A 25,525-nucleotide genomic window follows, 5' to 3' on the forward strand; every position below is an offset into this window, starting at 1 on the left:
ATCCAAAAGTTGGGTCACAGGCAGGAAGCTGTGTAAATTGATCATTGCACAGGAGGCCGTGTCATGAGCTCCTGGATTCATGAAGTCTGGGAGGTGCAGTCTGAGTCTATCCTCCAGGGCTGGAAACAGGCGGGGACACTCGCAGCCCTGCCAGGAGTCACTTTTTGGTCTTAAACCTGCCCTGCAGCTTCCTGGCTGCCACCTCGAAGAATGGGGAGGAGTGACCCCCAGGGAGCTTGTGTGAAGGTGTTGGAGCCATGCAGGTCACCCCCGGTGCTTGACACAACTTGGAAAAGGGTGGTTGTTGGAAGGGATATGGGTCCTCAGGAAGTTAGTTCAGGTTTTAGAAAACACCAGAGCAGCTTCTGATCTAAAACAATGATAATACACTTGTAAGACAGCTCATTCTTCCTTCCTTATATTCCTGGATAGTTTTGGAAAGGTGTCCTGTCTGTATATGGATGAGTAGGGATGAGTAGGGAAGACTGTCGAAGAGCAAAGACAGCTTTTCCTTTCTTTGGGGATGGAGGGCAAGGCTGCGTTCAGAGAGCAGGAGTGAGTGAAGACGTTTGCCTCAGAGCATTAGGCTAAGAGGGGCAACAGGCTGCTTGCTTACCTTGCTCTCCCTCGAGGGGAGGGTGCTATTATGTGAGTGGCATATTTCAGCAGTGATATAACCCAGGCCTTCTGACTGCAGTGAGTTTCTGCTGTCTGCTGAAGACCCTGTGCACACTGGCGGTGGAATTTGTCATCTATGCCCAACTGACTTGTTACGGAAATCTACTCAGGATGCATTAGTGACTTGATAACAGCCAGTAGCAGATTTAATTTCTTAGAGTGAATCAAAATTGTCTTTCCAGCAAATCACTGGAATCCAGTGGCAAACCCAAGCACCTAGTCCTTAGGAATCTGGGCTAAGGACCTAAGCTGCGGGGGAAAACGTGATGGGGACAGCCATACCGTGGTTCTCTTGCCTAATCATTAACGACAGGAGATGGGACCGGGAGGCCTGAGGAGCACACGAAGGTATCCCGAGCATCACGGGCACCAGGCACCGTGCAGACGTTCCCACATGCCCGGCCTGTCTCTACCGCACACTCGCTCTTTAAGGAAGGCAGAGTGAACAAGATTAAAAGCAATGAGATGGGGAGTTTTGGTAGCTTGTCGGTGTCACGCAGAAGGTGATGGGTTTTGGAACTGAACCCCGTTTTGAGCGATTCCAAAGGCTGTGTTTTCCTCTTCCTGTGAACCATGCTGGTTATGTATCACTTCCCAGAAGAGGTATTTTCCGTCTCAGGCTTCACACTGTGTCCCTCGTAGAAACCATCCTTCACTGGTGCTGTGTACTGCTTCAAGGGGGGCAAGATGGCTCCAGTGTTTTAGTTCTAACAGCTCCATCTTTGCTTCTAGCGTGACTGAAACAAAACTTTGTTGCTGTGAAGCAGCCCATGGGGTTGAAGGTAATTGGCTTTAAAATTTGACCCACTTTTTGAGGACTCAAGAAGAGCAAGCACTTTATATGCGTTATAATAGCCACAATAACAATTAAAAAGAAGCAGGACTCAATCAGCCCTTGCTGGCCGGTAGCCGCAGTGAGCTTCCCCTGCTCTCAGTGACCTGTCGTTCACTTGGCATTTCATTTGTACATTCATTTGACAAATTGATCACATGACATTTATTTGATATTGATTATATTAAAATTTTTAGGCTTATGATTGCCGGCTTGACCTCCTCAAAGACAGAGATTGTGCCCTATGATCTTATGTGTCATTCAGTGTCTTATATATAGTAGGTGTTTAATAAATATCTGGATTTGCTTTCAGTTGCGTATGATGAAGTTACTTAAATATGTAACCCTGGGGTAAAATGCTAATTACCTTGCAAAGTTGTAAGAAGACATAAACATTATTTATAAATACATATTGTTCAGGCACAGTGGCTCATGCCTGTAATCCTAGCATTTTGGGGAGCTAAGGATCGCTTGAGGTCAGGAGTTTGAGACCAGCCTGGTAAACATAATGAGACCCTGTTTCTACAAAAAGTTGTGAAATTAAAAAAGTAGCCAGGTGCAGTGCTGTGCACCTGTAGTCCCAGCTCCTTGGGTAGCTGAGGTGACAGGATTGCTTGAGCCCAGGAGGTCGAGGCTGCAGTGAGCTACAATGCTGCCACTCCACTCCAGCCTGAGGGACAGAGCAAGACCAAGTGTGGAGAAAAAAACAACTACTACTATACATAGAAAATATTTCTGATGTTTGATCACAAAGGTGTTATTTTCGTGGTAAAAATACACGTGGTTTTTGTGGTGACATGTAAAGACAATTTACCATTCAGCCATTTTCAACGTGCAGTTGAGTGGCATTAATCACAGTCTCTATGTTGCACGGTCACGGCCACTGTCTGCTTCCAGCACCTTTTCATCTCCCCACACTGAAGCTCTGTGCCAACTCCCTGTTCTGTGCTGGCTCCCCGTTCCTTGCTTTGCCTAGCCCCAACTGTGTTGTCATTTGGAGCACATGAAAACAATCCCAGCTTGAAGGAGCTATTCAGATGCAAGTGTTATGATAGGGTCCTCCTCACGCCGCAGCCAGGGTGTATTTATTTCATAATTGTGTATGTCAATAGCATAGGAGCGGATGCAATCGAAATCAGAAGCAAAAATAGAACTGTGCTTTTGGATGACGCTTCGTCATCCTCAGAATACTTTAAACATGTTAATTATATGGTCATGACAATTCTGATGATATTGGGCACTGTAATAATATTTTTCATTCTTAAAAATGGGATGTTAACATTAATTTGCAAAGCTCTCCTGTGAGATAATAAAGACGAAATGTGTACATTTTCCTTTTACCTATTTAAAACTGTGTCCATTGCACACAATTTTAATTATATTGGGTGCTTGGGAACTGTCTGAATCAGGGTAAAATGGAATTTTCTCCAGTTCTTAGTGCTTGATTTGTTTGGACTCATTGATTTTAAAATGTCTTATGTGCTAACAGCACTTTTTAATTTATGCTACCTGCGAAGTTTGTAAAGCAATGTGTTAAGGTTTTGAAAAGGTTCGATCCCTTTCCAAAGCAAGATGGAAAGTACAAATGGAAATGCTGAAAAATGTATCTGCAGGCCGCATATGTAGGGCTTTCCAAGGAAGACATGAGTTTCCTCTCCTTGGAGGTCCCTCCGTGTGGTCGGTAGCCAGCTCTGCAGGGATGCCTGAGAGGAGGGGTATGCCTAGGAGCAGTCAGATATTGTGTGACTCAGGGTTTTTTCTGATTCTCAGTTGTCAACCTTTTAATAGTATTTAGGTGTTTCCTACTTTTGAAAAGGCCATATAAAAATTTCATGGGCAATTCTGTGTATTCAATAAAGAGACTGAGGGAGCAGAAGAGGGAGAGGGAGACAGAGGTCGGCTCTGATTTGGGGGTGGTGATTTTCTTCTCCTCCAAGAGCATGCTGTGCATGTTGCAGCCTCTCCGGTGCTGTGCCCGATGCCTGCTGTGCCCCTGCCTTGCCAGCCCTCACCTGCTGCCAGCACTCGCTGCAGACACCAGCCTCCTCCTTAAGGCTCTCCGGATCCTTCCACCCCAGGGAGCATCTCTTCCTCCACTCACTCCCCACAGGATTTTGTTTGTCCTTCCTGTGCTGTCCAAAGTACATTTTGGCTTTACTTAGAGCTGTTTGTGTACGTCTACTGTCTCTTCTGGATGATTTCCATTTTTTGAAGGAAAAGCCTTGACTTAATTCATTTTGGTGTAATCTATAACAGCTTTCATATCACCTTGCACACAGGAGCAACTGATCATGAGTTTGGTAAGACCCTGGAGTAACTAATCTTGAGTTTGGTAAGACTCTGGAGTAACTGATCTTGAGTTTGGTAAGACCCCGCAGTAACTGATCTTGAGTTTGGTAAGACCCTGCAGTAACTGATCTTGAGTTTGGTAAGACCCCGGAGTAACTGATCTTGAGTTTGGTAAGACCCCGGAGTAACTGATCTTGAGTTTGTTAAGACCCTGGAGTAACTGATCCTGAGATTGGTAAGACCCCGGAGTAACTGATCCTGAGTTTGGTAAGACCCCGGAGTAACTGATCTTGAGTTTGGTAAGACCCTTGAGTAACTGATCTTGAGTTTGATAAGACCCTGGAAGATATTAGGTGGCCATGTGCAGCATTGGAGGCAGACGGGGCATTGCATGGCCTCTGGCCTGAGGCTGGAGTGTGGCCAACCTGGAGCTGAGCGTGGCCCCAGTAGAGGGGACTAAAGATGAAGGTAGATATTCAGTGAGTCTCAAAAGGCTATGTCAGAAGAAGTGATTATCCCCAAAGCCTTAGTGTTTATCTACATGAAAATCTAACTTTTCTCTTTGGAAAATGCCATAAAGCCAAAAGCTAAACAAAATAAGGAAGAAAATATGTGCAACACAAATCAGATTTTCTTATTTTATGCAAGTCTCATAAATCATTAACACAAAGCCCAATAAAAAAGAAAAGCAAGGAAGACAAATAGGAAATTCACAGAGAATAATACAAATTTCCAAAAGACATAAAGAAATATGTCCATATCATTCCTAACTAAAGAAATGCAGATAATAAACACGAATGTTTTGTCATTATATCAGGTTGGCGATGTCCAGTGCTTAATAAATCCAGATTAAGGATTTGTTTTACACTATCCCTCTTGCAGATAATTCAACACTATATTTTTATGTTAATATAGATGCAGAAAAGCAGATATGTTTCTTACTAGGGTTAAGTATAAATCAATGCAGCCTTTTCGAAAATATTATTAACATATAACAACATGTTTGTTATATTAATATAACAAATATTAATATAATTAATGACTATTAATAATAGAAACAAATGCAATGTTCATTTACAGGGCTAACTTATGCTTCACCAATAGAATGGCATATAAGATAGCTGTGAAAATAGTTAGACTCATATAACTGAAGGATGGGAGCTCCAAGATGTTATATTAAGTGAAAAAAAAATCAAGGTGCAACGGAGAATACAGGTGTAACATGCTGCCTTTTGCATAAGGATGAGCAAAGAGATGTACATAAAAACAAAGGATTTAGAATGGGAAACCAAGTGGAAGGAAGCAGGAGGAACAGAGCAGTGAGTTGGTGGTGAGGATGAGGCTTGAGGCTTTACGCGAACTCCTGAGTGGTGTTGATGAGAAAGAATTTGACCTCCCCAAGAAGCTGAGTAGAGGCAGGGGAGATTAAGGATTTATTTTACGCCATCTTTCTTGCAGATAGTTGATTTCTATATTTATTTTTTTCATACTAGGAAAATGAAGATGCAAGGCTTTGTGAAGACGTTGAAAGAAAGGTTTGTATCAACAATAACTGTGGCTTTGTGTTTTCTGTTGTGAAGACAGAGCTAACGAGAGAATGCATGGATCCCCAGCTCTTGGCAGCTGCTTTTTAGGAACAGAACCTTTATGCCTCTGTCATACACCGAAGCTCTGTTTTCCAGAGTTAGAAAACAAACTTGGAGGAAAAAGAACCATAATTAGGGCCTTTCACAGAGGTGGATGGTTCCTTGGGAAAGGCAAATAAGAACCAGGAATGAAAAACGCTTTAGGGCCATGTGTGGCTGGCGTCAGAAGGTGCACCCGTCATGACTCCAGGAAAATGCATATGAATTATCTGCCAGCTGCACCTGTAGTCACTCATTTAGGCCTTCCAGGCAGTCATGAAAGCTGCACCATCAGACGCCAGCCGTGAAGCTAAGGGTGGATGTGCTTGCCGGGTGAGGCTGTAGGAGGGGGGGGCTCACAGCCCTGGGGAAAGTGGATCCGTAGCTGTGCCGGGGACCCCACCTGGCAGCAGCAGGCGCTCGCCACCTCAAAGCGTTGCTCTCCCTGCCATCATCAACAGCTCAGTCCTCAGCAGACTGAGTTCTTATCCTAGGTTGGTGGACGACTAAGTGATTGATGATAGTGATTTTTGGCTGGGTGTGCCAAGTTTCATTTATTTAGTCCTTAGTTTTCTTAGACACCTCAGCACTCCTCAAAGGACATGAGCCCTGAGTGATGACTTGGGAGGTGAACCTAACCACCGCCAGCGCATGGACACTCTCCGCTCTGCCTTGGCTGCTCCAGCACCTGCCGGGTGTGTGGCTTTGGGAACACTCCTCAAAACCTTATTGCCTCAGTTTCCTCCTTCAAAGTTTGTCCGATTGTTTATTTATAACGAAATCAACCTCCAGGAGAGAATATGCATAAAGTCTGCTCAGTGTTACCACCTTTTTTCTTATTACTAGAAATAGCTGACTTGCAAAAGAATCCAGATGGTATCATGGGGGAGGGGAACAGGTGTGAGCTGTGTCCTGCCTGTGCACGGAGCCTCTCATGTGGGTGTGTCCTGCCGTGGACAGAGCCTCTGGTGTGGGTGTATCCCGCCGGTGGACAGAGTCTCTCATGTGGATGTGTCCTGCCGTGGACAGAGCCTCTGGTGTGGGTGTGTCCCACCCATGGCTGAAGCCTCTCGTGGGGGTGTGTCCTGCCATGGGCAGAGCCTCTGGTATGGGTGTGTCCCGCCCATGGAGGAGCCTCTCATGTGGGTGTGTCCCACCTGTGGACCGAACCTCTGGTGGGGGTGTGTCCCGCCCCTGCAGGAACCCCTGGTGTAGACGTGTAGGCAGCTTTGTGGCCGGAAGAGCACTGAATTCCTGTTTCAGCTTTTTCACCAACTGGCTAGATGTCTTTGGTTAAGTAACTTGATTAATTCAATCAACAATCATTTTACATGTTTATAGGTTTACTTACTTTTCAAGAATCAGTGAGACAGTGGATTGGAAAGTTCCTGAAGAGTATAACATATCTATGTTTAAAATGGTATTTATATTATTTGTACTTAAGCTGGATAATGAAAGTTTTTGTTCCTTAGCTTGAAATTAGACATTTGGTGGTCCCCACTCTTACCTCCCTTGTTAAAATCATGTAATCCATTTTGTGATGTGGTATCCATCCTCTGGAACACTCTGCAGCGAACCTAACTGCACGTGGCTGGAAAAACAATAACCTGTGTTCAGTGTGATCTTCCCGTAGGCACAAATGATATCTGGTTGTAATGTCAAGTAATTCTTTGGAACATTTATCGCTTGTTTGGCATACATGTTACTCTTTTAAAGGCACTATTTTACCAAATGCAGTGGAATGAAAAGAAGGCAAATTTGGCCCCATGCAAACTATGAGCAAATAGTTTCATTTTTCTGAGCCTCGGTTTCCTTATCTGTGAAACTGAAATAATTTCTAACTTGTGAAATGAATGTAAAGATTAGAAATATTTAGAAATGCCTTACTCAGTGGTCGAGGAATAAATGCCATCTACTATTGTTACTGTTATTCTCTGATTGAATCATGCCTCCAAAGGAGGTCTAACGTCTTTGAAAGAAGGAATGAGATTTCACTCAGCATCGGGCATGCACAATGCCTTACTCACAGTCAACATTAATTATGTTTTTAAATTAACTTCTCTCCTATGATACCTCACACTAGTTTTTTTTTCCCATTTATTTATTTTATTGCATTTTAGGTTTTGGGGTATATGTGAAGAACATGCAAGATTGTTGCATAGGTACACACGTGGCAGTGTGATTTGCTGCCTTCCTCCCCATCACCTACATCTGGCATCTCTCCCCTTGCTATCTCTCCCCAGCTCCCCACCCCCCACCATCCCTCCCCTATTTCCCCCCAACTGACCCCAGTGTGTAGTGCTCCCCTCTCTGTGTCCATGTGTTCTCATTGTTCAACACCCGCCTAAGAGTGAGAACATGCGGTGTTTGATCTTCTGCTCTTCTGTAGTTTTAAAATTAAGAGTACTTTATTAAATTATAAAGGATTTATGTTGATTATAGACTTATTAGAAAATGCAGATAAGAAAAAAACGAGAAAGTAAAACCCCTGAATTCCTCTGCTCAGAGTCTGTTCTCACTTTTGTGCATGTTTTTCAGGACTGTTTTCCACTTGAAATTTACTTTTTGTGTAGAAAGAGGGTTGGAACTTGTCAAATAATACAAAATTATGTTTTAAGAAATACTATGAATCAGTATTGAGGATATTTCAACATGCTAGGTTTTTTTCTCAGTATACTTCAGAATGTTGATTTTATTTATTTGAAATAGATGTAAACGTTTTTGAGCAGAGCTGCCACTCACTTTAAAAAGAGCAAGAACCAAGCAGCAGGCGCCATGTCCTTATGAGGAGCTTTTCCAGGGCTATGATGCCAGTGCCGCTTCCTGGATGTCATCTGCTGAACATTTGTTCTCAAATCAGAATTTAAACATTCCATGCTTACATTTAAAAACTTTTAAAGAATTTAAAAAGTTTTATTTTTTCTTCTGCAACAAATATTCAATTTGATTTCTCATTGGCTATATTTTTGTGATGATAGTGAAAAATTGAGAGACTTAAGAGAAAGGAAAGTAAACAGATGGAATAATTTATCCACTAATATGTTTTAAAATGTAAACAACAATTTTAAATCATGAATCTAGATGTTGAACATTTCGACTTCCATCATATATTGGACAGATATTAGACTTTCTTAACTATCACACCAACAAAGAGCATTCAGAATCCACAGGCTGTGCAGTTTGTAGTTTCATTTTGTGTTTTTGCATCATAGAATATAAAATGAGCATATCAATCCTTCCAGCACCCAAGCAGCACAACAGGATGCCGCACTGACAAGTTCCAGGCGCAACGTGTATAAGAAGATAATTGTGGCATTCTTTTCCCCAAAAGCTTCAAAAATCAAGTATAATTTTGATCAACAATAAATGTGTTATTAGTAAAAAAAAAAAGTACTTAACATAAGATTTTTTGTATTTACAGTCTCCGGTTTGTAAAATGGCCTATCACCTTTTAAAGTTGTACTGTGTAAGTTTTATGACAATGTTATGCATAATCATATCAAAGCAAAGTCCTTTTAAATGAATGTTGGAGGCAACATTGAAAGCCTGTTAACATCCTTTGTTAAATGTCCTCCTTCCCTCCTTTCTTCCCTCCCTCCTGCCCTCCCTCCCTTCCTTCCTTCCCTACTCCTTCCCTCCTTCTCTCTCTGTCTCTCTCTCTCTTTGTTTTTCTGAGACAGGATCTTGCTCTGTCATCAGCAAGCTCTGCCTCCCAGGTTCGAATGATTCTCAATTCTTATGCTTCAGCTACCTGAGTAGCTGGGATTATAGGCATGGCATGTGCACCACCATGTTCAGCTAACTTTTTTCAAAATGTTTTCAGTAGAGAAGGGTTTCACCATGTGGGCCAAGCTCCTCTCAAACCTCTGACCTCAAGTGATTCATCCACCTCGGCCTCCGAAAGTGTTGGGATTACAGATGTGAGCCACTCTGCCTGGCCAAATGTTTTCAGTGTGATAGAAAAATAGTGGGTTTTGTCTGCCTTTTAAACATTTATATTTTATCCCTTTGGAGAAATAAAAGTGAAAAACTGCCAAGCACCACACAAAACTCCATGTGGAATCTGGAGGCCCTTTTCCTGCCCTGATTTCCAGGCTTCCTTTGAACTGGGCGCTGGCCCCTCTGCCTCTCTTGAAGAAATGCCTTATAGTAAATAGTACCAATTCTCATAATTGCTCAACTTTATAGTATATTTATTTATATTTATGACCTTATCTTTCACTCTTTTTCTGATGCCATGCCTTTAGTTGTTCTGAGTCACCTCTCAGAAGAAACAATTACCCATTCTGGTCATCTCTTAATGCTCTCATCCTTCAGGAAGCACGCTATTATAATGATGTCCTTTTCAAATACGTTGCCTTTTTCCAATTTTCTCCCAAGTTATTTTGTGTTTGCATTCAAGTTTTCAACAACTCTCCATTGGATGGTTGATTTTTTGCCTCCTAATGCTTACTTCTTTATGTCTGGAGCACATTTTCTGTTTACAGCTAGTGCTCGACTTACGACCACGATTGGGACCGGCAGACCGGTCGTAACACGATTTGGTCGTAAGTTGAGTAGGCTATATGTACAGTTGAAATGGTGCATGCGGAGATGGTAGTGCTGCCGGAAGCTGGTCCGCACTGTCGTACGCCCAGCTGGGCTACGTTTGCACTGCCAGACACGGAGCAGTTGTGGCTAGCGATTGTGGTCGTATAGTCGAATGGTCGTAAGTTGCATAGGTCGTAAGTCGATCAATACATGTATATGTCTCCTCCTTCCCTGTCCAGGAGTACTCCTTGCTCAAAAAATTCTTAACTGACAAAGCCTGGGCATTCTAGGATCAAAGAAAGAGAGATTTGATCCTCTCATAGCTTTTAGGCTTTGTTTCATGTCATTGAAGACAAGGAAATTTTTGACTTTGGGTGGAGTCATAATGAGAAGAACATAAGAAAATAGAACACAGTGGGTAATTTCAGAACAGTAGTGATAGAACAGGAGTTATCTATGATTGATTAACATTATGTGTGGTTGTGTGCTTGTTTTCTTACAACAAAAAGAGCCATGCCTATTTTGGTTTTTAATCTTCTTGTCTTGATGACTGTCCCCCAAATCATAGAGTACTTAGAAATTCATTGGGGATTGAAATCCACCGGACTGACGAAGGATCTTGAAGGAGGTGGGTCTTCCCAAGGAGGCCCCTCGTGCTTCAGGTGCTCTGCAGAAGCTGAGAAGCTGTGTGCCTTCTGCCACTGTTTACCCAGAATGCCCCAGATGAGATCAGGTGGAAGGAGTGGGTAGCTGATGTGCTACTAGCTGTTAGACAAGTGATAAAACAGTACAGCCTCTTTAAGTGATCAAAGTAGTGGTTTATATCAATGGACATAAATAATATTTAAATGATTTAATGTGCTTAAGAAATGCTAAGCTCAGAACATTAGCCAATTTCCATCGCCTGCAGCTACTGATAAAAACAACGTTTAAGCGTCTTACTGAAGTGAAATGCATGCACAAGTCCATAACAGTCATTTCCTCTGTTCATGTGCTTTCTCAGTCAGTCAGTGGAGGGTGTTCATTTAATTAACATTGCCAGAAATGCCAATAAAACCAGGATCCAGCATTGTCTCTGACTCAGGATTTTTGCGACAAAATGAAAATGGCATTGATTCATTAATTGATTTTTAAGATTCATTGCCTCCCAGTATCTTTACCATTTTCTCTCTTTATTATGTTGATACCACTCTGTCACCACAGCTCAGTCTTTTATTGCTTCTCTAAGACACAAAGTCAATAGTGATCAACATTGGGGTCTCTAAAGTGAAGTGTAAGGTCATCAGTAATACTAAGTGGGGTCGTGGTGAAATATTAAGCAATGAAACTTTTAGAAAATTATGTGGTTCTAGAAGTAGAAAGCTTGGATCCCTCTATACACAGGAGATTCATTTGGATTCAAATAATAGGAGAAGGATTTTCACTTAAAAATGGAAAAGGTGCCTTACCTCCTCTGCAGTCTCAGATGTACGTTCTGCGTGGTGCTCTTCATTAATAAAACACAAGGTATTGCATTGGTGTTTCATAAGAGACAGTCACGATGAACCAATCTGCCTTTTCGTATAGTGGGCTCCATGGAAACAGTTTTGTTGTATTCATGACAATTTTAGAAATCACAACCAGGGCCCTGAAGAAGGAGGTGAAATGGCTCCAGTCTAGCCTAGAGAAGTAGCAAGTGAACAAAGATCAGCGGACACAGGTCAGTTTTCACCACCTTGTCTTCCATCTTGGAAGCTTCCCTACTTTCTTCCTGATTTCTAGGCCGAGGACTCAAATTTTCATCCCCTTTCCCACTCCCCAGTAGACTCGGATTTGTTTCCCAGCTACCCTGGTGGCCTGATGACCCTCCTGCCTCTCCAGCACTGTGCTGTTTGCAGTAGCCTGGGTGCTGTGCCAAGGCCGGGCCAGTGCCCTTCCTCCCCTCCCACTGGCAGAGTGTCTTCCCCTTGAGGCTGCCCTCTGGGCAGAAGGCAGGATCCAGGCAGTGCTCTCATGACACACCACCACAGGGCATTCTCTGTCGCTCTGATACGTTCTAACTCATTTTTGACCTTGACAGTGAAAGGGAAAGGCGATGAGATGAAGCTGGTGTTCAGAAGTCCCCAATTCCTCAGCAGCCTTTGTTTGGCCATTCATTTATTAGTTTTTTTTTTTTTTTTTTTCATTCACCAGTTGTCCACATATTATCTGTTACAGAAAATTGGTTTTAAGGAGATGGACAAAATTCTTACTTTGGGCCATCTGCTATGACATAGACAAAGAACAGCAATGGGATTTTAAACTCTTAATTAGAAGTGTCAGGTACCTCCCATGGGGTGAGAGTACATTGAAGTAGTTCATAGAACTTAATGCCATCTAGCAACACCTCAGCAGCAGGAATAGGCCCTGGAGAAAATAGAAACAGTCCCTGCTAGTTGAGCTGGGTGGTCTTCTCTGAGCTGTGTGTCCAAGCCCTGGCATCTGGGGCTTCAGAATCCATTTCTGTTCTCCATGAATGGCCCCTGGTCTCACTTCTGTTTGCCTCAGGTTGGCAGGTGTTTATTAAAATATGGTCACATAACACACATGCCATGTAGTTACGAAAAGAAAGCATTTTATTTGTATTTACTCGGTTTCCCCATGAGTTATAGAGATGCTGTCTGTAACTTTTAAAATATATGAATTATTTCAAATTATCCTTATAGATATGGTCAATTTATGATGTTTCTGCAAGGCACCAAACAAGCTGGAGTTTAGGTTTGTGTAACACAGACATGGTCGTAAATATAAATTTTGGACACAAAAAGTAACATTTCAAATTTTCATTTTTGGGAAGGCTTAATGAGAAATCTTTATTGGCTACCTACATGGCACTCTGTGAAGGTACTTTTAGGGGAATTTATTACTCAGTTACCTGAAATTGACAGCCATATTTTGGAGAAAAATGTATCTTCTCCCCTGAGTAGTTTGAGGAAAGAAAATCAAACGAGAAGAGGAAAGGAGCTTGAAAGTCCAGAGGCACTTAGGATTGACAAATGAGGTTGTTCAGGGGCCTTTTTTTCTTGATTCCATACATCTTCTGGGAACCTCGCAGCTTTTCCCCAAGAGAAAGCCAACGTGAGAAGCAGCTGAGAGCTGTAACTCAGAACTGAGACTCGCCGTTCAGATTGCGTGCAATTCCATCTGTAAGGCCGTATAATTTCCATTTAAGGCATGGCCTTTGTTTCCTGTTTGTTCATCTTCAGGATTTGTCTTTATTGATCATTGAAGGAGAAGCATCCATGGCACTGCAAAAAAGAGTTCCATAATTGCAAACTCACATTTTCTGCTTGTGAATAGAATGAATAGAAAAAGGTAGGCCTTAAAAAAAGTTGTAGTGTACCTAAATACAAATTTATACCTTGATTTTCACTTAAGAATACATATCACAAATCAGTAAATATTGTAGACACAGATTGCATATGAACTTAACAAGCTGTCTGTATACTTGGGATGGGTGAAAATGCTTCTAAACATCCTTTAGTGCCGCCTTCTGCATCTGAAGTCTTTGCAGTGTTCCTGCCACATGACTTTGTCAGTACTGTCCAAATATGTATTACATCCTCTCTGCACCTGCAGCTGACAAGTGCGCCTGTGCCAGGCAGCCTGGCTCCCTGTCCTGCTGTCCATCAGCAGAATGGACTGGGTCTGTGGGATCTTACAATTCTGAGCCAGAAACACCACTGAAAATTATTACTCTCCAGTGCTTTTATATGAGTGGAGAGGAAGTGGAAGCACCTCTTTCAAAATCTCAATACTGTAATTTAAAAATGTTCAGTTGGTCTCATAAAATGATTTGGGAAGGATTCCCTCTTTTTGGATTGTTTTGAATAGTTTCAGAAGGAATGGTACCAGCTCCTCTTTGTACATCTGGTAGAATTCAGCTGTGAACCCGTCTGGACCTGGGCTTTTTTTGGTTGGTAGTCTATTAATTGCTGCCTCAACTTTAGCCCTTGTTATTGGTCTGTTCAAGGTTTCAACTTCTTCCTGGTTTAGTCTTGGGAGGATGCAAGTGTCCAGGAATTTAACCCTTTCTTCCAGGTTTACTGGTTTATGTGCATAGAGTTGTTTGTAGTAATCTGATTGTAGTTTGTATTTTTGTGGAGTCTGTGGTGATATCCCCTTTATTGTTTTTTATTTCATCTATTTGATTCTTCTCCCTTTTCCTTTTTACTAATCTGGCTAGCGGTCTATTTTGTTGATTGTTTCAAAAAAACAGCTCCTGGATTTGTTGATTTTTTGAAGGATTTTTTGTGTCTCTATCTCCTTCAGTTCTGCTCTGATCTTAGTTATTTCCTGTCTTCTGCTAGCTTGTGAGTTTTATTGATCTTGTTCCTCTAGCTCTTTTAATTTTGATGATTGAAATACTACCTTATGCCAGTTAGAATGGCGATCATTACAAAATCTGGAGACAACAGATGCTGGAGAGGATGTGGAGAAATAGGAACACTTTTACACTGTTGGTGGGAGTGTAAATTAGTTCAACCATTGTGGAAGAGAGTGTGGCACTTCCTCAAGGACCTAGAAATAGAAATTCCATTTGACCCAGCAATCCCATTGCTGGGTATATACCCAAAGGATTATAAATCATTCTACTATAAGGACACATGCACACGAATGTTCATTGCAGCACTGTTTACAATAGCAAAGACCTGGAAGCAACCCAAATGCCCATCGTTGATAGACTGGACCGGGAAAATGTGACACATATACACCATGGAATACTATGCAGCCATAAAAAGCAATGAGTTCGTCTCCTTTGTAGGGACACGGATGAATCTGGAAACCATCATTCTCAGCAAACTAACACAAGAACAGAAAATCAAACACTGCATGTTCTCACTCACAGGCAGGTGTTGAACAATGAGAACACATGGACACAGGGAGGGGAACATCATACACTGGAGTCTGTTGGGGGGACCAAGGGAGGGACAGTGGGGGTGGGTGGGGAGGTTGGGGAGGGATAACGTGGGAGAAATGCCAGATGTAGGTGACAGGGGGATGGAGGCAACAAACCACATTGCCATGTATGTACCTATGCTACAATCCTGCATGATCTGCACATGTAACCAGAACCTAAAGTACAATAAAAAATAAAAAAATAAAAATGTTCAGTTACATCTCTATCACAACAGAAATTTTTAAATGAATTCCAAGTATCAGGTGAAGGTGTCTTATGCATCTAGTGCCTATCAGGCATGCCACACTCTGTGCCAGGTTCAGACACAGTGAGACACAGCAAGGTGTAGACCAGATCACCACATCTAGACTGTTGCTCTCCTCAGAGACTAGAGGCTGTGCAGAAAGGTGGTGGGTGTGGGGACAGAGGCCAGTTTATGGGCACGGGGGCTTGAAGCATATTTTTAATGCAATGTTTCTATTTTGCTTGTGTTGTATAAAAATATCACATAAATATAAACTTGAAAAAGAGAGGGATATTTTAATAGACTTTGTTGATAACTGTGGATATTCTTTGGTACCACACCAAAACTTGACAAGTGATAGCTTCTTAAAGGTTTGTTACAATGCGAAATCAGAAACCATAACAGTGAACTTTTTATTCTCTGTTACATTAAAATCTATTGTTATATCCTGTACTTTGAATGCATTTTTACTGATGCAGCATTTTGAAACATGATGCATTGATCATTTGGAAAATTTTGGTTCATTGAGTTATGCAAATGTTCAATGAGTTATGCAAATGTATGGCATGTTTATACAATATTTAAAACATCACATGCATTAATATTTTAATCAATAGCTTTAGAAAAGACTTTTAGTATTGGGACACTGTCAAACACATGTGCGTGTTTTGTAAATCTGCATTTTTTTGAGTGCTCAAGTTTTATTATTCAACCCAAATACTATTAGTTGTTTTTATAGAAGTAATAACCTCACTTTGAGAAAATGCCTGCTAACTACCCAAGAATTAGTAACTATAGTTTGTAGGTTACTTACTCTTTCAAGTAAGGTAGCTCCGTGAAACAAGTGGCTAGTTCAGCTTGCAAAATGCACACTCACGCAAGTGCTGTTTCTTGAGACAATCGTGTTGCTTCAGTGTCCACCAGAAGTGCTCCATGAGTTCTTCTCATTTCCTTACACAGGTTATTACAAAGGTCATGTACTCAAGGTCAGTGAGTCTTCCCCTCTCTTAGATCTTTGGTTCTACTCACTGGTAAGCAGAGGCATCATCTACTTTGAAAAGCTTTCTTGGCTCTTCCAGCATATGTGCCCACCACCTTGTTCCCCCACCTATATTCATTTATTAACCTAAAATAGTTACTGTCATTTGCTTTGTGATTAGTTCTATGTGAAGATTCTTTCAGTTGCTTTTCCATGCCAATAATTGATATGTAATAATTTTACTTTCTCCCTGTTTTCTCATCAGCCCCTTGAGATGTGGCTCTACCCCCAATAGTCTTCTGCTGCCTTTCTTTCTCATAACCTTTCCATCTTTCATGGTTGAATTCAGTGATCGCTTCATTATCTACTCTATCCTTGTAGATTCTAGGTGATTTTTTTGGACCCTGCCTGTCCATCTGTTGGATGTGACTCCTCCATTCTGTGACACGCTCTTGTTCATGTCTCAGTGCTGGCTTCTCTGTCTTGGCTCCAGCCCCAAACACAGACCTCACGTCCTATCTTCGTGGGTTCTCCTCCTCACTGCTTCACTTTGTAGGTGGGTTTACCCTGAAGACTCTGAACGTAATCTCAGTTGTCTTGTTTGTCCCATCTCTGTTTCCGAATGCTATTTCAGTCCCTCTTCAATGAAATCTCTGCTGCATTTCATTTTTGCAGAGCTTCTGCAGTGTGCAGTCCGACCATAGGACTTTATTTGCCTCTGCATTTCCATTTCAAGATGCTGCTTCATCTCAAGTCCAGCGTCCTAAGCCAGCAGACACCTTCATCCTCTTGTCCATCGATCACACCTTTACTCTCTCAGCTGCCCAGGCCCTCGAGGCCTGAGCCTGACATTCGTGCCTCTTTTCACAGCACACCTGTTTCCAGCCAGCCATTCTGCAGGTTCCTCCTTCCAGTGTGCCATGTCCTCCCTCTCTATTCTGATGGCTTCAGTACTGGCTGATGCAGGTCAGCCCCTGGCCTTGTGCTCCTCTGACTCCATGCACCCTTGCATGCAGGTGACTCTTCCGTGTTTGCCCCTTTAATTGTGTCACTGCTCTGTTTGAAACCTTTATTGTCCCCACAGAAGTCTGATCTCATCTGTGAAACTACCCTGACTACTCCAAACTTTGGTAGCTTCTGAAATCCTGAAAAACTTAGTCTGTATTAACATAATTGGACACTTAGGCCTATACTATCTCCTTTGGTATGTGTTTCAAATTAATTTATTAGTCCCTCAGTATGATTGCAAGTACTCTGAGTGCAGAGACCATACCTTACATTTCCCTGGTAGCCGTTGATACTGACCTGCAGAACTCTGGTCATAGAGTAGGTATTTACCTTAAAAGGTAATTGGTGATTTGCTGATATTTGACATTTGCAGGAAATTTAAAACAAGGATCAGGATCTCTTTAGTTTTGCATCTCTGCAATGGAAATTTTCCTCCATTTTTGGAAAAGAGCTCTATTTTCCTGGGTTCTTCCTTTGTGCCTAATGTATTGAAGGACTGTTTCCATTCCACCTCATGCCTTGCACATTATTTCATTTCCTGCTTTTCTTTTCCTGGTTTCTGATTCTGAAGAGCCCCACTTTAAAGGTAACAGTCAATTCATAAAGGAAGGACCTAGTAGTCCTCCTTCTTAAATTGTTTTTAGAAACATTTTCTTGTCATGCTTACACTTGCTTTTTGTTTATTACATTATCATCAGTGTTTACTGAAATCTTATCATCTTACCAGTAAACACTTTTGATAATCAAAAGTAAGAATTTTGATTTAAAAAGATCTCATTTCCTTCATCCTGTAGGAAGGAAATTCTCTGTTGAATGCACACCTGATGCATAAGAAAGAGTGAGTCATTGTTGTAATAGACATGGCCTTCATGTAATTTCAGAGTGCTTCTGCCTGTGCTGTACCCACAACGGAAGAAGTCTTCACAGCAAACACCTGACTGTGACCAGCTCTTACCCCCATTCTGGCCTCCTAAACATTGTAGTGTAGACTGAGGAAAAGTGTACCTTCTGATGAATTATTGGCGACATTCCCTTTCTAGGTCTATTTTGTCAAGACTAGATTGTTATTTATAACTTAGAAATATAAACTAAAGTAGAAGATGAATGTGAACACTGATGTATGTAGAATTACCTTCTGTTTTTCCTTTATTTATAACCTGAATAACTGAAAATAAGGAAAATTGCCAAATAGCCTCACCTAGTTGAAACATTGCCTTTCACCAGCCACAAGAAATCAAGTTCAGGGCTGATGACAACTGATACCTTTTATTCCCTTTGTCCAGTCTCTAGACGGCAGTGTGGTCAAGAAAAAGTGGAAGTTTCTGACAGTTAATTCAGAAACAGCATGAACAGCATCCAAGTAATCTAGGGTGAACCACAGAGAGAGGTGCCATTCAAATCCAGCAGCAGCTCCCGGCTGGCACTCGGGAAAACCTGCCAGGTTGATGAATCAGACCCCTCGTGGTGGAGAAAGGCTCAGAGCGTGATTGACGATGGACAAGATTGACAGTGGATAGGAGGAAACATCCAGCACCTCATTCTCTCATCTCCATACTGAGTCATGTGACTGAGGAGGATGTTTCTGGAGAATCTATTTCTTCAGCGGTAAATGGAGCAAAGTCAAAAGAGGGGCTTTATTAGTGCTGCCTCACATCAGCTGCAGTGACCCTTGAAAAAGCAGCAACAAGTAATGTGTCACCTTGTGCCTGTATTTCCAGTCCAGTGCTTCTGTGAAATGTTTCAGAGAATATTTTATGACATTTTAAAAGAAGTAATTAGGCTTTTGCAAGTAGTGTTTAGTGTTTAGAGTTGGTGATTAGGACTCACATGGTTTACCACATGCTTTGAATGATGCCGCATCCTACATTGAATGGTTTTAGTGAGAACAGTGTGATAAAATAAAAATGCAGCAATGCCTCACTTGTCTCCTTTTTAAGCAAAGATGTTTCACAAAAGTGAAATTTTCATATATCTGATGTCCCTGTGATTAATCTACAATCACTTCATTTTTACTTTTTATTTTTTGAGACAGGGTCTCCCTCTGTCAACCAGGCTGGAGTGCAGGGTGTGATCCCGGCTCACTGCACGCTCACACTCCCCAGTAGCTGGCACTACCAGCATACAATGCCATGCCTGACAAATTTTTTGTTTTGTTTTGTAGGGATTAGGTCTTGCTGTGTAGCCCAGGCTGGTCTTGAACTCCTGGGCTCAAGTGGTCCTCCTGCCTTGGCCTCCCAAAGTGCTGGTCTTACAAGCATGAGCCACCATGCCGGGCCTTCAGTTCATTTGTAAAGCCCTGCTCCCTGATAAATCGGTCATGATTTTGCACTTCGAGACTCCCTTTGCTGCATTGTTTGACGCTTTCAAGGACGGCTAGTGTCCGGGGCTTTTTCTTGTTCTACATGGCTCCAGCCTGCTGTGCTTCCTGCAGCGTTTTGGTCTCTCCTTTCCCTGGAATCCTCATGGTTGCTGTTGGTATGCTTCTAGCAGCTTCCTCACACCTTTCTGACTGCGGCTTCTGCTCTGCAGCAGGGAGAGAAACAGAGTGAAGCTCTCCCGTGTTGTGTGAGTGCCTGTGATGTGTGAGTGGAGGCTTATCTCTTGAAAACCTCGTTGACAAAGTACATGAGCTTCAACACATGGGCTTGTGATGTATCGTTGAGTTTCTTTGTTGCTCGTGGCTGCCTTCTGGGTGGGTGATGTTTCCAGGTTCTGTGGTTTTCAGCTGGGTGAGGTGTTGCTACAGAGTCCTTGGTGGATCCTGGGCTGCGTTCTGAAGATGACTGGACTTGGGGTGGCTTTGCGTAGTCTCTGCTTGTCCCAGCCAGCACCTCGGGTAGTCCAGCTCCAGAGAGTATTATCTTAGGACTTTTTTCTTCAGAAAGCTATTTTAACAGCATGAGGATATAATTTACATATGCTTGAACTTGAGGGGTTTTGGCACACGCATACAAATGTGTAATTGTGGTTAAGGAGAGCCCGTGGATCTTCCCTATCAGAGAAAGCCTTTCTGCGCTTTCTCACGTTCAAAACTTCCCCCTTCCCTTTCTAGATGCTCAGCTGCTCACACGTCATTTGCCGCCTTGATCAGAAAGGCTCTGGTTTTTGGCAGCCGCAGCAGGGGTGGGTGAGGTGTGTCCAGGCAGAGGGCTGGAGGTGCGTTGTTTTCTGTGAAGCCTGTAAACAGTCGACTCTTCCTGTGCTGCTGTCTTCTGCTGGGAGTTTTCAAGGGCCTTCACGAGTGCTTTCAATACTTGTAGTAATTTTATTCAGTTTATTGATTCTCATATGCAGGAAGAATCACCCAGTCCACCACTTCAGGCTGCTGTTTCCTTCTTGGGCCATTTTATCTTTTTTTTAAAGGTTGAGCTATCATTTATACACCATAGAACTCATCTTTCTCAGTGTCCAGTTCTAGGAGTTTCAGGAACATACAGTCATATAACTACCAGCATAGCCAAGGTATGGAACAGCCGCCACCCCCCAAATTCCCTAGGGCCTCCCTATTCCCCTGCCACCCGTATGCCCTGGCAGCCATTGGTCTGTTTTCTGTTCCCTGGTTTTGCCCTTTTCAGAATGTCATATGGCTGGAGATACAGAGTGTGTGCGCCTGTCCCCGTGGCACATGGGAGGTTCACCCCTCTGTGTGCACTAACAGCTCAGTCCTCTCAATTGCCAAGTAGTGCTCCATTTTACGGATGTACCACAACTCATTTATTCATTCCCCGTTGAAGGACATTTGGGTCCAATTTTGGAATATTTTAAAAAGAGCTGCTATCCATTGACGTAAAGATTATGTAGTACCTAGGAGTGGGGTCGCTGGGTCATGAGGTGAATGTATTTTTCACTATGTAAGAAGCTGGCAAACTTTTGCTAAGCAGATGTATGTACAGTTTTGCAACCATACAGTGAATGGAAGTTTCAGGTGAACTGCAGCCTTACTAGAAGTTTACATTGTCAATTAAAAACATTTTTATTTAGTAATTTGTCTTGGAATTGTATTTCATTTGTGATTTTACTTTGTGTTTCCCTAATGACTAATCACATTGAGCATCTTTTCATATGCTTATTTGCCATTCGTATATCATCTTTGGGGACTACTTTGTTCAAACCTGTTGGCTCTGTTTTTATGATTGGATAGATTGTTTCCATTTTATTGAGTTTTGAGAGTTCTGTTTGAATTTTTTTTGTTTGTTTTTTGTTTTTGTTTTTTTGTTTTTTGAGATGGAGTCTCACTCTTTACCAGGCTGGTGTGCAGTGGTATGATTTTGGCTCAATGCAACCTCTGCCTCCTGGGTTCAAGTGATTCTACTGTATCAGCTTTCCAAGTAGCTGGAATTACAGGGGGTGCACCACCACACCCAGCTAAATTTTGTATTTTTAGTAGTGTTGGGGTTTCACCATGTTGGTCAGGATGGTCTTGATCTCTTGACCTCATGATCTAGCTGTGATGATCTGGCTGCTTTGGCCTCCCAAAGGAAAATTCTTTGTCAGATGTTTTGAAAAAAAAATTTTTTTTGCCACTATGTGGTTTGTCTTCTTGTTCTCTTAACATTGTATTTGAAGAGCTGAAGTTTTTAATTTTGAAGTCCAATTTATCAATCTTTTCTTTCATGGATTGTGCTTTTCATGTCCTTTCTAAAATTTCTATGTTTAACCCAAAGTCTCAAAGATTTTCTCCTGCTTTATTTTATGTTTGGTTTTATGTTTTACATTTATATCCAGGATCCATTCTGAGTTAATTTTTATATGTAGTGCAGTATGGGAACAAGGATTTAGAAAAATTTTTGCATATGAATTTCTGATTGTTCTTGTACCATTGTTGAGCTACATTTTCTGCTTAAAAATTATTTGTAAAAACCCTAGAAGAAAATCTAGGCAAAACCATTCAGGACATAGGCATAGGCAAGGACTTCATGACCAAAACACCAAAAGCATTGGCAACAAAAGCCAAAATAGACAAATGGGACCTAATCAAACTCCACAGCTTCTGCACGGCAAACGAAACAGTAACTAGAGTGAATTGGCAACCAACAGAATGGGAAAAACATTTTGCAGTCTACCCATCTGACAAAGGGCTGATATCCAGAATTTACAAAGAACTAAAACAGATTTACAAGAAAAAAACAAACAAGCCCACTCAAAAGTGGGTGAAGGATATGAACAGACACTTTACAAAAGAAGACATATGTGAGGCCAACAAACATATGAAAAAATGCTCATCATCACTGGTCATTAGAGAAATGCAAATCAAAACTACATTGAGATACCATCTCATGTCAGTTAGAATGGCAATTATTAAAAAATCTGGAGACAACAGATGCTGGAGAGGATGTGGAGAAATGGGAACATTTTTACACTGTTGGTGGGAGTGTAAATTAGTTCAACCATTGTGGAAGACAGTGTGGCGATTCCTCAAGGACCTAGAAATAGAAATTCCATTTGACCCAGCAATCCCATTACTGGGTATCTATCCAAAGGATTATAAATCATTCTACTACAAGGACACATGAACACGAATGTTCATTGCAGCACAGCTTACAATAGCAAAGACCTGGAAGCAACCCAAATGCCCATCGTTGATAGACTGGACAGGGAAAATGTGGCACATGTACACCATGGAATATTATGCAGCCATCAAAAACGATGAGTTCATGTCCTTTGTAGGGACATGGATGAATCTGGAAACCATCATTCTCAGCAAACTAACACAAGAACAGAAAATCAAACACTTCATGTTCTCACTCACAGGCAGGTGTTGAACAATGAGAACACATGGACACAGGGAGGGGAACATCAAACACTGGGATCTGTTGGGGGGAAATAGGGGAGGGACGGTGGGGAGTGGGGAGTTGGGGAGAGATAGCATGGGGAGAAATGCCAGATATAGGTGAAGGGGAGGAAGGCAGCAAATCACATTGCCATGTGTGTGCCTACACAACAGTCTTGCATGTTCTTCACATGTACCCCAAAACCTAAAATGCAAAAAAAAAAAATTGTATATTTAAAAATCAGTTAACCATATTTGTGTTGTGTTGGTTTCTGGACTCTCTGTTCTATCCCATTGATCTCTTTTTCCTTTTGCCAATCTGAAGCTTTCTTGATGACTGCAGTTTTGAAATCAGATTATATAAAAACCTCCAATTGTATTCTTCCTTTTCAACATTGTTTTGAGCTATTTTAGATCTTTTGCTTTTACAAATAAATCAATATTAGATGTGACTTATCCATTTCTGTAGCAACCCTGCTAGTATTGATTGGGATTGCATTGATCTATAGATCAATTCAGGGAGAATCTACATGCTAATGATATTGGATATAAAATACCATGAACATGGTCTATCTCTCCACTTATTCATGTCTATTTTTTAAATTAGTGTTTTATAGCATTTAGTGTCCTGACTTTTTTGTCAGATTTATCCATATTTTGATTTTGTAAATATTGTACGAGGCACTTAAAATTTCCTATTGTTTATTGCTAACATATAGAAAAATAATTGATTTTTTCTGTATTGATCTGAATCCTAAAATCTTCGTGAGATAAGCTCATTGATTAGCTCTGGTTGCTTTTTAAAATAAGTTTCTTCTTTTTTTTTTTTTAATGGGATACATGTACAGAATGTGCAGGTTTGTTACATAGGTCTACGTGTGCCATGGTGGTCTGCTGCACCTATTGACTTGTCCTCTAAGTTCCTCTAGCCCCCAATAGGCCCTGATATCTGTGTTGTTCCCTTCCCTGTGTCCATGTGTTCTCATTGTTCAACTCCCACTTCTGAGTGAGAACATGCAGTGTTTGGTTTTCTGTCCCTGTGTTAGTTTGCTGAGGATGATGGCTTCCAGCTTCTTCCATGTCCCTGCAAAGGACATGATCTCATTCCTTTTTATGGCTGCATAGAATCACGGTGTATATGTACTACATTTTCTTTATCCAGTTTATCATTGACGAGCATTTGGGTTGGTTCCAAATTGCTATTGTAAATTGTGCTGCAATAAACATATGTGTGCATGTGTCTTTATAGTAGAATGATTTATAATCCTTTGGGTATATACCCAGTAATGGGATTGCTGGGTCAAATGGTATTTTTGGTTCTAGATGCTTGAGGAATCACCATACTGTCTTCCACAATGGTAGAGCTAATTTACATTTCCACAAACAGTGGAAAAGTGTTCCTATCTTTCCACAGCTTCACCAGCATCCCTTGTTTCCTGACTTTTTAATAATTGCCATTCTGACTGGTGTGAGATAGTATCTCATTGTGGTTTTGCTTTGCATTTCTCTGATGATCAGTGATATTGAGCTTTTTCTCATATGTTTGTTGGCTGCATAAATGTCTTCTTTTGAGAAGTGTCTGTTCATATCCTTTGCCCACTTTTTGATGGGCAAAAAGTTGAGGTTCTTTATTTTTTTTTTGTAAATTTAAGTTCCTTGTAAATTCTGGATATTAGATCTTTGTAAGATGAGAAGATTGCAAACATTTTCTCCCATTCTGTAGGTTGCCTGTTAACGCTGATGAGAGTTTCTTTTGCCGTGTAGAAACTCTTTAATTAGATCCCACTTGTCAATTTTGGCTTTTGTTTCAATTGCTTTTAGTGTTTTTGTCATGAAGTCTTTGCCCATGCCTATGTTCTGAATGGTATTACCCAGGTTTTCTTCTAGGGTTTTTATGGTATTAGGTTTTATATTTAAGTCTTTAATTCATCTTGAGTTAATTTTTCTATAAGGTGTAAGGAAGGGGTCCAGTTTCAGTTTTCTGCGTATGGCTAGCCAGTTTTCCCAGCACCATTTACTGAATAGGAGATCCTTTCCCTATTGCTTGTTTTTGTCAGGTTTGTTGAAGATCAGATGGTTGTAAACATGTGGTATTATTTCTGGGGTCTCTGTTATGCTCCATTGGTCTTTATGTCTGTTTTAGTATCAGTACCATGCTGCTTTTGTTACTGTAGCCTTGTAGTATAGTTTGATGTCAAGTAGCCTGATGCCTCCAGCTTTGTTCTTTTTGCCTAGGATTGTCTTGGCTATATGGGGTTTTCTTTAATTCCCTATGAAACTTAAAATAGATATTTCTAATTCTGTGAAGAATGTCAATAGTAGTTTGATGGGAATAGTATTGGATCTATAAATTACTTTGGGCAGTATGGCCATTTTCATGATATTGATTCTTCCTGTCCAAAAGGATGGAATGTTTTTCCATTTGTTTGCATCCTGTTGTATTTCCTTCAGCAGTGGTTTGCAGTTCTCCTTGAAGAGGTCCTTCATATCCCTTGTTAGCTGTATTCCTAGGTATTTTATGCTCTTTGTAGCGATTGTTAATGGGAGTTCATTCATAATTTGGCTGTCTGTTCGTTTATTGTTGGAGCAAAGAAATGCTTGTGATTTTTACACATTGATTTTGTATCCTGAGGCTTTGCTGAAGTTGCTTAT

General features: G+C 41.3%; 1 protein-coding gene across 1 annotated transcript in view; it reads left to right on the plus strand.

Moving 5' to 3' along the window:
- Positions 1-25,525, plus strand: part of DCDC2C (doublecortin domain containing 2C) — a 149,744-nt gene that overhangs the window by 81,561 nt on the left and 42,658 nt on the right. The gene's annotated exons all lie outside the window — the stretch shown is intronic.

The sequence above is a fragment of the Cebus imitator genome, unplaced genomic scaffold (genome assembly GCF_001604975.1).
Source record: "Cebus imitator isolate Cc_AM_T3 unplaced genomic scaffold, Cebus_imitator-1.0 Scaffold139, whole genome shotgun sequence".
In the NCBI taxonomy this organism is placed as follows: domain Eukaryota; kingdom Metazoa; phylum Chordata; class Mammalia; order Primates; family Cebidae; genus Cebus; species Cebus imitator.